This window comes from Saccostrea echinata, unplaced genomic scaffold, assembly GCF_033153115.1.
Source record: "Saccostrea echinata isolate AGI-Se365-2 ecotype Australia unplaced genomic scaffold, CSIRO_AGI_Sech_v1 ptg000046l, whole genome shotgun sequence".
In the NCBI taxonomy this organism is placed as follows: domain Eukaryota; kingdom Metazoa; phylum Mollusca; class Bivalvia; order Ostreida; family Ostreidae; genus Saccostrea; species Saccostrea echinata.
Genome location: NW_026889795.1, coordinates 4786759 through 4800574, shown reverse-complemented (window position 1 = coordinate 4800574; position 13816 = coordinate 4786759). Strand labels below are relative to the sequence as shown.

At 35.2% G+C, this 13816-nt stretch overlaps 1 protein-coding gene across 1 annotated transcript in view; it reads left to right on the top strand.

Annotated features, from left to right (window-relative positions):
* LOC133202179 (uncharacterized) overlaps window positions 1-13816 on the top strand; it is a 392144-nt gene that overhangs the window by 196517 nt on the left and 181811 nt on the right. The window lies entirely within an intron of this gene.

The following is a 13816-nucleotide window of genomic DNA, read 5'->3' as shown; positions in this document are numbered from 1 at the left end:
ATGGCTGGGCTAGGAATTGAACCCAAGACCATTGCATCACTGACACTACAGTCAAGTGCTCTTAAACCACTTGGTTACCCAGGCCAGTATCCATGGCCCAAACCATCACATTCCTCAATCCTTAAGTTTTTTCTTCAACCTCAAAGACACAACCCAAGGCAGGCTTTTCAACATCTGCTGGTACCTGGTACTGTCACCCAGCTGAAATTGTGATTGTACCCTCCAAAATATGCAACTGAGAAAAACCAATAACATGTTTTATTAAAATTGCTTCCACATTATCCATAAGGTCACCACCTGTTTCTAATCTTTTTGAAAGCCCTGCCATGGTCTTTTCCCCCCCCTAGAAGGACTTTTCACCTGCAAGTCTAGTAGTGGTCACTGGCACCAAATTATATAACATTATCGAACTCCAAAAGTAGAAAATGTATAACAGGTCTGGGAATCGAACCTGGGACCCCAGTGCATCACTAGTCAGGTGCTCTAACCACTGAGCTACTCATGCAGGCCAATATCCATCAACCAAACCATTACGTACAGTGAATACATGTAAATGTATATACTTGTAAATTATAAATTTGAAAAAAAAGCCTTGTTACTTTCATACTTGAGTAGTGTACATGATTTTCAGCTAAGTTGATCAAAGTGAAACGTGATCAATATTATATTACACTGTAACACTGTTCCAAATATATGAGATAGGTTTTTAATTTAATTTGGCTACCAGCAATCGAACCTGTCTGACCGCCACATGCTATGTTAAATTGGATACATGTACAACTTTATAAATAAAACTTTTCTTTTCAAATGTATTAGGTAAAAAACTTTACCTGGATTCAGTGTGACAATGTAAACTGCCAGAAGTGGAGAAAGATTCCTTCAACAGAGGGAGAAAACTTAAAAGACATTGAGTGGTTCTGTCATATGAACTCTGAGCCAGAATACAACAGGTGAGGTCATATGTCCATACATGTAGGTTCTGATATATGAAATGTGACCCCCTGTAAGATGTAAGGTCACTATATTAAATTAGCTTGAATATCGTGGGCATTGTCACAATACGTATCATAATACTACATTTGCATACTCTCTGTTTTCTCCCACTATGAACATGCACTCACCAGTTGCATTCATAGCACCATGAACGCAACTTCTGCTGCTATAAGTGCAGTTTGTTTCTTACACTGTCGCAGTACAAGCTACTCCACTTATAGAACACATTCAGAAGTATATATATGGAATGTTGTACAAAAGGAATAAAATTTATTTTTTAATGGAATCCTACGGGAAAAAAGAAATTTAAAATGATTAAGATTTCTGATTGAGGTGTTTTTAATTCTAAAAATATAATAATTTTAGTCAATGTGTTTAGTTGCAAAATAAAACTTTCTACAAATTAAACAGAACTCTATACCTTTAATGTATTTGTTCATTTTTACGCATATTGTTGCAAAGAGCGATAACTCTTCATGCTAGGGTTTTTTTACCTTCACACAAAGCGAAATTTCTGTAATAGTGTATCTATTTCAAGAACGATTTAATTTAAACTCTTAAAAAGAATTTAAAGAACTTAAGAAACATTAGAAAAACATTCTTAAGCTAAAATCAATGTAAAAACATTCTATTTTTTCATAATATTGTTATTTATAATATTTTTCTCGGAGAGTTTCGATGACGATGACCTCAAGACGCGTCACAACAGCATCAAAACAAATAATTAAGAATTTAATGAAGACGGCGCAGTTTGTTTCCAGATAACTGTGGTTAATAAGCAAATAACATTTATATTGTATGTGATTTATTGGAGATAAAGTGGATAAATTATTATTGATTTACTTTAGCTTACTAATTTTATTGTCATATTTTTCTTCACTGGAGACAAGCACCCGTGCTCTTATGCAGGCCAGGATTTCCTCTGATATTCTTGACATGACAGAATGCAAATATAAGTTAAACTTAAATTAAAGTAAGGTTCTCTCTTATACCTTCTGTTCTCAGACACTGCACTGCAAGGTCACTGCAAGGATACTGAGGGGGGGGGGGGGGGGAAGGAGGAGTTATTTTATATAAGCTCAATCCAGATCCCATTAAGTACAAAATATGTTATAATTCTGGATATCAATTCTGTTGTATGTTAAACTCCGTAATTCCATGTGCACAACAAATTAAGTAATAGACAGAAGAGTTCAGAACAACCCCCTTACTGTGACCCCCTTGTCTTGATAAATTGTGAACTTAATATGGAGTCAGAATAATCTTTATATATTTAGCTGTGAAGCTGTAGAGGAAGATTACACAGCCTATGACAGACTGGCTAAGAAGTTAGGCTTTAAGTATGTCATGTCCTGCTTGTCAGTGGGGACTCTGGTCTGGGCCAAGACATCAGGATATTGTAGGTACATACATTAATAATATATGTTTTACCAGTAATTATTTGATTTTAAACTTCGTTGTTTTGTTAAATGTTAGTCTCTTAATTTGTTAACAAGATATATAATATTAATTTTTACAAAAATGTGAGCAGTATCGAAAAAGTTGTGTTTTAATGGTTGATCATTGTATGCATTATTAGATTTTTATCTGAGGTTTGTTATATTGTTACCCACTTACAGTCTATGAACAAACTACTAACAAACCACTCTAACAAACTACTAACAAATCACTGGTAACAAATCATTAACAAAACACTAAATTTAAATTTACTTCACAAATCCACAAGTCTTTAAAAATATCTAAACACAGTCACATTTTGAAATAATCAACTCTTCTTGTTTCAGAGTACGAGGGGTGATCAAAAAGTTCGCGAACTATCTACATATTTAAAAAACAACGCTTCAGATCAGAATGAAATTTGGCACACTTATAGTTATACACAGGTTCTATAAATAGCAGGTGCCATGTAATGTTTTGCTCCATGTTTGTGACGTCACAATGTGAAAATGACGTCAATATTAGGTGACTTGTGACAAAAAATGGTTGACTTGGTCGTACTCGAGCAACAAACGGCTGTAAAGTTTAACGTGTATCTTGGAAATTCCTTTGCAGTAGCATATAATAATTTGAACAATATGTTAATGAAGACAAAAGACTTGCCAAAAGTTTAATCATTAATTGGATTGATTGTTTAAGTAAAGAAAGGGAGATGATTAAAAATGACGTTTGTTCTGTTGCCCATGCAGTGAAAGCAAGCGAGGAAAGAGATGTGTCTCTAGTTGAGCAATTTGTTATGAAAGATTGCCAAGTTACAGTTAGAAAAATAGTTGAATATCTTAACAACAATATAATTATTGAATCCCTAAAATATCATTTACTTGAGACTTTAAACATATCAGCTATGATAAAAAGAAAGCGCCCATACTTTATCCACAATGGATAAACAATGCTCCCAAGACAGAGGACCTGGGTTATGATGGTCACCATGCTCATTCTGGGTAAGAATATCCTTATCCACCCAGCCTATTTCCGAGATTTGGTCATTTTTGAGAAATTGACTGTTCTTGTTGTAAAAAATAACTTGAATGGTAAGAAATATAAGACTCGAAAAAATCTTTCAGCTTCTGTGAACAGAATGCTACAGAGCATGTCACGTGACCGCCTGGATCACGTGATTCACGCATGTATGGAGGGTAATCGTGTTCAAAAATCCAGACTTGTAAGTTTGTAAATCCAAACTTGTAAGTTTGTAAATCCAAACTTGTAATCGTATCAGTTTCATAGTCTACATATGTAAATAGGTAATTCCGACATCCAAACATGTAGTTCTGCATGAACATACAACTGTGTTGAATTGAGTTTATACTATGAATGTGTGTATTTTTGATGTTGTAAACTTTGTTTTCCGGAATTTATATTTCCGCGCTCTGAATAAAACACAAAGACAATTGACAAGTCTACAAATGTAAAGTCTACATGATTGTTTAATTTTGATTATGAGAAACTATGGAGGGGCATCAGTGCCACATTTTTTTCCTTTTTTTATTCTAACTTCTTCTTTTTCCTATTGAAATAAATTATTTAGACTTTCTTTCTTTTTTATATTCTAACTTCCAATTTTATATTGATATTTTTCATTTGAATTTCTTATTTAATTTTTATTCAAACTTTTTGCTTATATGTTCCTATTTTATTTTATCTTCTTAATTTTATTTTATTTGATGATGTGACATGAATCATAACCCGCTTATTCACGGCTTGCGCGGATCTAGAGGGGTTTCAGTTTTTAAGGTCTCAACCGAAAAATTATTCAATTTGAGTTTCAATGCCGAAGGAATAGTCATTACCAACATATATGTTAAACGTCTTACATTTTGCCAGTCGGCTCTAGGAACTTAGGACAAGCGAACTCTTACCCTCCATGGCCTACGAAGCTAGCGCCCAACCCCTAGGCTACTGTGATCAGTGCCCCAGTTTATTAAGAACTAATGTAACTGCAATATATCACATAAAAAAAAACAACAACAACCACTAAATAGATGCAGATCCGTATCAATGTTTATTGAAAGGGGGGGGGGGGCTCCAAAAAAATTGACGATGAAAAAATAAATAAATAAACTGCCAAAAATCCTCCTTCATGGGAGGCTATGTTTAGGATTTCTTTCTTTACCACTTTAACTTTTCAGTAACTTTTTTTTTCAATGCAAGAATTTGCCAGAGTTTGATGATACTGCAAAAAAAAAAAAAAAAAAAGAAGTGGGGAGGGTGCAGCTTATAAATGAATTTTCATATAAACAACAGTACTGCAAAAGATTATTCTCCACACAAAAAAGTTGGGAGCCCAACCTTTCTCCCGTGTAGAATTCTCTAAGTGGTGAAAACCAATAAAGTGTATGTTACAGAGGTAAACAAAAGCACATGTACTTCCTTCAAGGGGTAGAATCATCTATACAGCAAGAATGAAAAGTAGTAATGGCTTTGTGTTGTACATTGTATTTAGGGACAAAGAGACAACAGGTCGTCATTTACCATATAGTTACACACAGTATGATGGGAAGGGCAAAGATGTGACATCGCTGAAAGGTAGCTAGGCTGACTGAGAAGAGTTCAATATTAGGTCGTGTGAAGGAAGCAGCATTTAATTAGTAAAAGTTAAAAATAAATCCATGCCAATATGCTTTTGACAGTGTGTTTCAATCAATTCAGTCAATTACATGATAAAAACAATCAACAAGTCTCTTGACCAGTTTTAGCTGTTAAAAGAAGCAACTCAAAAATAAAGATCGGTGCAAGTATGTCCATGTCTTCTTTCTGAAATGGGGTTCGTTTAAGGAATAATAAATACAAACACCATGTTGTCGTTGTTGATAAATATATTCACTCTCAGTATAATCAGTATTATCACAGCTCTGAAATATATATAAACAATCATAAATATTTTATAACAAAGCATACATGTAGATCACTTGCCAGATAGCACGGTCAAATGAAGAGTTATTTCCCTTTAATTGTGCTCATAGATAAAACATTAAGAGTTATCTTTCTTAATCAATAATATGTACAAAGTATGAACACTCTGGAATATATAGATAAAACAATGAGATCAAATTATACTGAACTCTTCCAGAATAATATAATTATATAGACAATATTCAAAATATATATACATCATACCTATATGTGATATAGAGCCATAACTCCAATATATATATATATATATAGCTGAACACAGCTGTACTCTATTCAGTGATCTGTGTATGAATAATATAAATATAACTTTACTATATTACACACTTATTGTCACAGATATAAAATATACTTATTACTCTGAATATTTACAAAGTCATAAAATAATCACACAAACTGAACTTTCATACTTTATATTAGAATATTATTATTTGGGAATTTACCAGATAAACAATTATATAGAAATAATGAAATCAGTAAAAGTAAACTTACATTCTGTCCTGTCTTGGTCATTGTCATAAATAAGTCATCATATCAAAAGCCAATATGTCTACTCAGACCAAGATCTCCAACAAAAGTAATTAACTAAGTAAAAACCAAAAGAGAGGGAAACTAACCAACCAATGAAATCCAAGTTGGCCTGGACACTACACAAGATATATATAGAAAAGGGACAGGGGTTTAAATGACCACTGTGATGTCATACATCTATAAATAACTAAATAAACACAGATTGATGTAAATAATTCCATGTGGATTTATTCAATAAATGAAATGCTGTAAAGAAATAAATATGACAATTTAACTGAATTAATTTAATCCTGAAATATAATAATTAATATATGAAATAAATCACCCTATCACATACTTCCCCTCTTCGTGAAATGACGTCCTCGTCATTTACTATTTCATAAAGAAATAACGACTGTAAAACAAAATAAAATCATATAAAACATAGTATATCACTGAAAATTTATTTACACTTACCGAACTGACTGACTGACTTAATGTACTTTTTTTTTAACTAATTCTTACCTGTAATAATATCTATCAGAGCCTTTTCTACCAGTTCTTTACTGTTGTTGGAATGAAATACATTGCTGGAAGCTAATGTCTGCAAATAATCAGCCCTTGTCTTCCAGTCTGGTTGTTGTTTTGCTATCTGTTGGTTTACTATATAGTCTCCACTAGTGATCCATGATGTTGTTTTCTTTACTCTTTTAGATCTTCTTGGTACAGTCTTTGGTATCTGTTGTTCATCAGCTGAGTCTTCATCAGAATTGGTATTATCCAAATCGTCATTATCAGCTTCTGCTTGTTGTTTTGTATCTGTAGACTGTTCTGTTTCCTTCATATCAGTGTCTTCTGTAATGGTAGCTACTGAAGTACCTGTGTCATCAACATGTTCAGCAGGTGAAGGTATTCCGGAACTACCCTCATCTTCAGCGCTCTCTTCTTCATTGGCCAATGTATTCTCCTGTGGGTTACTTTCTATCCCAGAAGCAGGTGTACTAATCTTGCTGTGAGCAATAGGTGCTGCTTCATGTACTAACATTTCTTCATTACTGCTCTCTGAGTCACTATCCTCATGTTGTGAGGTACTCTTCTGTTTGGATCTTCTCGTGACTCGAGGTTTTGTTAATTTCCTAGGTGCTGGCTTAGGCTTTTCTGTTGGTAATTCAAAATCTAAGTGTCCAATTGGTAGTAAAAGGTTCCGATGTAAAGTTCTTATACAGGTGTTGTTGCTTTCTTTTCTTACAATATACACTGGAACTTCTTTGTTTGGTTGACTCTGCACTATATATGGCTCTTCCTCCCATTTATCAGATAATTTATGAGTGCCTTCGAATGCAACAATCTTGACCAATACTCTGTCACCTGGCTGAATGACAGCATCTCTTGCCTTGATGTCATAATTCTTCTTCTGTCTTCCCTGGGCATTTTGGATAGATTTCTGTGCCAAATGGTAAGAATGTTCCAATTTAGATTTCAAAGATTTTATGTAGGAATTCAGGTTTTCGTGTTGATTTGGTCCATCTGTTTTGAAAATGAGATCTATTGGAAGTCTGGGTTCTCGTCCGAACATAAGAAAGAAAGGTGATTGGCCTGTTGTTTCCTGTTTCATCGAATTATAGGCATGAACCAAAGTTGAAATGTGTGACTTCCAATCCTGTTTTTGGTAATTTTCAAGTGTTCCTAACATCTTAAGAAGAGTCCTGTTGAAACGTTCTGTTAAGCCGTTGCCCATTGGGTGGTATGGTGTTGTTCTCGACTTGCTGACTCCAAGAATGTTGCAGAGCTCTTGTATGATTTTGGATTCAAAATTGGCACCTTGATCACTATGTAGCCGCAAAGGTATCCCGTAATGGACTATGAAATGATGGAATAATGCCTCAGCTGTGGTTTTGGCCGTTTGGTTCCTTGTAGCTACAGCTTGCGCAAATCTAGTAAAGTGATCGGTGATGACCAGGATGTTCTCATATCCTCCTTTTGATTTTTCTAATTTAAGATAGTCTACGCACACCAGTTCTAGAGGTTGCGATGTTCTGATATTAATGAGTGGGGCTCTGGTTGGTGTCGTTTTTCTTAGAAGGCATCTCCTACAGTTTGAAATGAAATGTTCCGTGTCTGCTGTCATTCCTTGCCAATAAAATCTATCTCTGATTAAACTGATGGTTTTCTCGCGGCCAGGATGTCCCATGTCAGTATGAAGATGGTACAATACTGTTCCAATACATGATCTAGGTAAAAGTATCTGTGATTTCTTTTTCTCATTCACTGTTGTTTCTCTAATGAGGATCCCATCTCTTAATCTAAGTTTGTCAAAATTCTTGTGAAGTAAAGCATGGTACTGGATGTTGTTGTATGGTAAATGGTGTTTTGCTGGCTTGTACCGATCTCGCACGTATGGTATCCAAAATCTTAACACTGGGTCATTGTACTGATGACGACGAATATCAACCTCTGTCTGATCACTCAAGTCTGGTAGGTTGTCAACTGAAGATGGAGATATGGACAAGCATTGTACATAGGGATCATTGGATACAGTTGAGTTGCATATGGTCTTAATGGAATCGGATGTTATGATTTCTTGATTTGGTATCCTGCTTAATCCATCTGCATCTGCATTGTGTGATCCAGGTCGATATAATATTTCAAAATTGAAGCTGGCTAGATCAGCAATCCATCTTTGGCTAGTTGCGTCAAGTTTCGCAGATGTTAAGACATAAGTGAGTGGGTTGTTGTCTGTATAAACCTTGAATGTTCCTCCATATAAGTAATCTCTGAATTTCTCGCATACAGCCCACTTTAAAGCCAGAAATTCCAATTTGTGGACAGGATAGTTCTTTTCTGATTTGGACAAACTCCTGCTGGCATAGGCTATAACCTGTTTGAATCTGTCTTGCGTCTGATATAATACAGCGCCGATGCTTGATGATGAGGCATCTGTATGTAGCTCAAAGGGTAAGGAGTAATTTGGAAATCCTAGAATTGGATATGTTGTAAGTTTCTCCTTTAGTGTCTTGAAGGCTTGTTCATGTTCACTTCCCCATCTCCACTTGTCTGATTCTTTTGATGTTCTTATTCCCTTTCTAGATTTCTTCTTGGTATTTGGTAGAAGGTCATTCAATGGGCGTGCTATTGTTGAAAATCCCTCAATGAATCTCCGGTAATAACCAACGAAACCCAGGAATTGGCGAACTTCATCTGAATTTCTTGGTTGCGGCCAGTTCTGTACCTTGCTGATCTTTTCCGGGTCTGGTTCTATCCCCTCTTCACTAACAATGTTTCCTACATATTTTACTTTCCTTTTGAAAAATTCGCATTTCTTTGGTGACAGTTTAAGATTTACTTCCCTTAGTCGTTGAAAGATCTTTTCCAACCGCTCTAAATGCTGTTCATATGTTTTTGAGAATATTATCAAGTCATCCAAATAGATGAAGCATATATCAAGGTGGAGTCCTTCAAAACATTCCTCCATTAGCCTTTGGTATGTAGCAGGTGCGTTGACGAGACCAAATGGCATGCGATGATATTCGTAAAAACCTAAGGGTCCAACAGTAAACGCAGTTCTTTCCTTGTGACTTTCATGTAACTCAACTTGATGGTACCCACTTTTCATATCTAGTATGGTAAAAAATCTATTTCCTGCTAACGCATCCAAAATTTCTTCGATTCGTGGTAATGCATATGAATCTTTCTTTGTCCTAAGGTTTAACTGTCGGTAATCTACACACATGCGCAGTTCGTTGTTTTTCTTCCGACAAAGGACAACATTACTCGACCAGGGTGACTTAGACTTCCTTATAATTCCTCCCTCTAAAAGCTTCCTTAAATGATCTTTGACTTCCTCAAACATGGCGGGTGGTATATGCCTTGGTCTTTGCTTAAATGGGGTATCGTCATGTAGCTCAATTCTGTGTTTTACAATGTTGGTGTGTCCTATGTCTGTGTCTGATTTGGAGAAGACATCTTCATACTTTCTTAATAAATGTTCTGCTCCTTGTTTTTCTGAAGGTGTAAGCCCATTCCCTTCAATCTTTACTAAATTCAGGACATCTTTGGTTTGCTGGAGGTTAGAACAAGGAATATCTGTTTGATTTGGTTCTACTTTCACAGGTTGTAGCTCACAAAGTATAGATTTAGGTGGAACTTGTACTGTCCTTGTAGTGATGTTATCAATGTCCACTCTTATCACATGATTGGCTGGATAGGTATAGTCTGTAAGTGATGGTACAATATCCAGGTCTGATGGAATTACAGAGCAGGATGTGGCTTGTAGAACAGCTGTTGTAGACTGATATGGTATAGCTTTGTCGACATATCCCGATATAGAAACCGTTGAATTAGGTGGTATAATAATGCAGTGATTTTCAGCTGATTTTACAATTCCAAGTCTGTTGTTGTTGCGAGCAAGTTCTTTTTCTCGTATTGTCATTCCTCGAAAAGCTAGATACCATGGTGTAAATAATGCAGCATCCTGTAGATATCTGTCTCCATATTTGTCTTTGACATCATCTAGCATATGTTGTAGTATATTTGTTCCTATAAGTAGTGGTACTGTACTGTTGTAATTGCTTGTTGATACAACGAGTAATGGAAACTGTTGTTCTTCTGATGATTGTGGTAATCCATTACTGATGATGGAAGCCTCGATGTATCCATGATATGGTAATTGTTGACCATTAGCACATTCCACTTTTAAAAGTTCTTCTATTGGATGAAGTTCTAAGTGACTAAGATGTTTCATATAAAAATCATAGCTAACTGTTGACACAGTAGATCCAGTATCTATCAATGCTCTGACTAAGTTTCCTTCTAAACTTGCTTCAACTTCTGAAGTACTCCCTACTAATTCACTGGTTCTACTCCTATTAGGGCTTCTCCTATAATGACCTATCGTCTGCCCCGCAACGAAGGTCTTCTGGTGTTTAAATGTCTTCTGCTGTGGTCCAAACGCACATGACATCTACGTGCTATATGTCCAGGTTGTCTGCACCTATAACATATAGGTTCTCCATCCTCTGTCTCTTGTAAAGCAGAGTCCTGATTGTCGCTATATCCATAATCATAGCCGTATCCCTGATTATATCTTGGACCATTGTAATTCCTGTATTGAGGACGTCCGCTGTATGAATTTCCAGATCCATAGTTTCCTCTTCTGGACTGTGGCTGAACTCTGTCATATGGTTCACCAAAATCTTTGTAATTCCTGTTTGTGCACTGTTGTCCTGATCTCTTATTTCCTTCTTCCATAGCACTGACTTTGGTAGTAAGCTGTTGAATCATTCCTTTAAGTTCCTTAATCTCATCTCCTTTCTCAGCTTCACTTGATGCTACAGCCATATTAGATTGTGCCTTCTTCGTTTCATGTTCCTTTTCTACAAGTCTGATTTCCTTCCTAAGTTCATCAAAATTGGTCAGTGCATCAAATTTGTATCCAGTAATATCCTTAATCCATTGATGTAATCCATTCCAGAATTTTGATCTTAATTTCTCATTTGCATCCTCCTTTGTTGCAACTCCTTTGATAACAGCTTTCCTATAAATCTCCTCTAAACGACAACTCCAACTCATGCTATCCTCTCCTTTTTCTTGTCGTGCACTGTAAAATTGCTCCATGATGGTTTCTCCTCGTTCTATAGTGCCGAATACACTCTCCATCTTGTCCAGTATCTGGGTGACAGTGGCTCCAGGACCAAGTCTCATGGCAACCTTTCCTGCATCTCCTCGCAATGATCTCCTAATTGACTGAGCAATTGTTTCCTCCTTGTACTTCTCCTTGATCAAGCAGTCAACTTCATATCGCCAAAGATCATATGTGGTGTCATTCTTGCTGCCGTCTCCAGAAAAGCAAGAGATCTTTGGAATGTGGGAACTGATGGTGCTTCCTGATGCTGATGAATTTCCAGTATCTGTGTGTGGTTCTGTCTTTACATTGACAAATTCCTCCTCATTCATTTGTGCAACATATTGAGTCATCCATTGTTTGAAATCCTGTGCTGAATCTGCCTTTGGTTTTACATTTAATTCTTTAAACACTGATGCTATTTGATCAAGTTCCTCCTGTGAAATTTCTACTGACATGATGATTTGTTGTTGATTGATTTCTGAATAAACTTCTCTAATTTACTAAATACTAAGTACCTAGTAACTAAATCTACCTTAATTATCTTAATAAATCTAAAACTACATCCTCTGAAGTTGAAGAATCCAATGTGTAATCCAATCCAAAGAGTCCGAAATGAAGTTGAATAATTAAATCTTACTAATTAATACAAGTAATTAAACTTTATTCTAAATATATACTTAATTAAATTTTAATTCTATGTAACACTAAATTTCACTGAAATGCAAAAGTATTATACACCTGAAAAACAAAATTTAATATTAAATTTCTAAATAAGCTGAAATGAAAATAAGTAAATTAAGTTTCTTAGTAAGTTTGATAAATATAAGTTTAAAGAATGTACCAACTAAATCCTAAATAAATTTAACCTTAATCTAATACTGTATTCTAAATAACTACAGTGGTTTTAAGTAATGAAGGATAACTCTAACTACAAACTTACACAAGGAAGATAACTGTTCTTCAGTACATCGTGTGCGCTCAAGCGTGACGAACTCTCGACCAGGGGTCAAATACCCGATGTAAACAAAATCACGCGAAATCAAAGTAAACGGAACAACAATGCAAAAAAAAAATGAAAAGGAATTCAATGGGTAAACAATAAATGACGGACAATGGTGAAAACCACCAACACTGATTACTCAAAGTAATGTGACCTTAGGAATATGTACTTAAAAGTACAGCAATCTGAGTATCAAATGAAAGATTTCACATATTTACTACAGGGGTGATATAGGGGTGACAAAGCAACTAAATACTGACTAGATCAACAAATCTGATCAGAACAATTAACTCACTAGACACTACCTCAAATCACCTGTAAACAACCTGTACCTGAAAGTCTAAATGTAGGTCACTAATGTCAAGGTCAGCTGATCAAGAGAAAAAGAGATTAATGTAGGGTGGAAACAGGTATCTTAGATTAATAGAATTAATTTCTTGTACACTACAATTGTCTTTTGCTCAAAAATAAATAATATTTACATTTATCTTATATACAGGAAGGATATAGCAGGCTATTTACTTTACACTACTATGCCTGTCTGACTGGTCAGTCCAAAATACACGTGTTTTGAGCACAACAATAAAAAAAATTACCTTACCGTGCTGGCAAGCTTCTAAGTATCACAATGAATATATTGTCACAAAAAGTTCAATTATGTCACTTTCACTGAAAGTCCAGCGTTGAATGGATTACGCAATAATCACAGTCTCTATCTGTACACACTATACACCACGTCGGTGGATCCTAGATCCTCCTCGGCGTGAGATCCTCACGGTCAGTCTCGCAATAGGCAGTCAGCCAATCCCACCGTGGATGCCATTGAAATGGGGTTCGTTTATATGAGAATAATGACAAACGCCATGCTGTCGTTGTTGATAAATATATTCACTCTCAGTATAATCAGTATTATCACAGCTCTGAAATATATATAAACAATCATAAATATTTTATAACAAAGCATACATGTAGATCACTTGCCAGATAGCACGGTCAAATGAAGAGTTATTTCCCTTTAATTGTGCTCATAGATAAAACATTAAGAGTTATCTTTCTTAATCAATAATATGTACAAAGTATGAACACTCTGGAATATATAGATAAAACAATGAGATCAAATTATACTGAACTCTTCCAGAATAATATAATTATATAGACAATATTCAAAATATATATACATCATACCTATATGTGATATAGAGCCATAACTCCAATATATATATATATATAGCTGAACACAGCTGTACTCTATTCAGTGATCTGTGTATGAATAATATAAATAT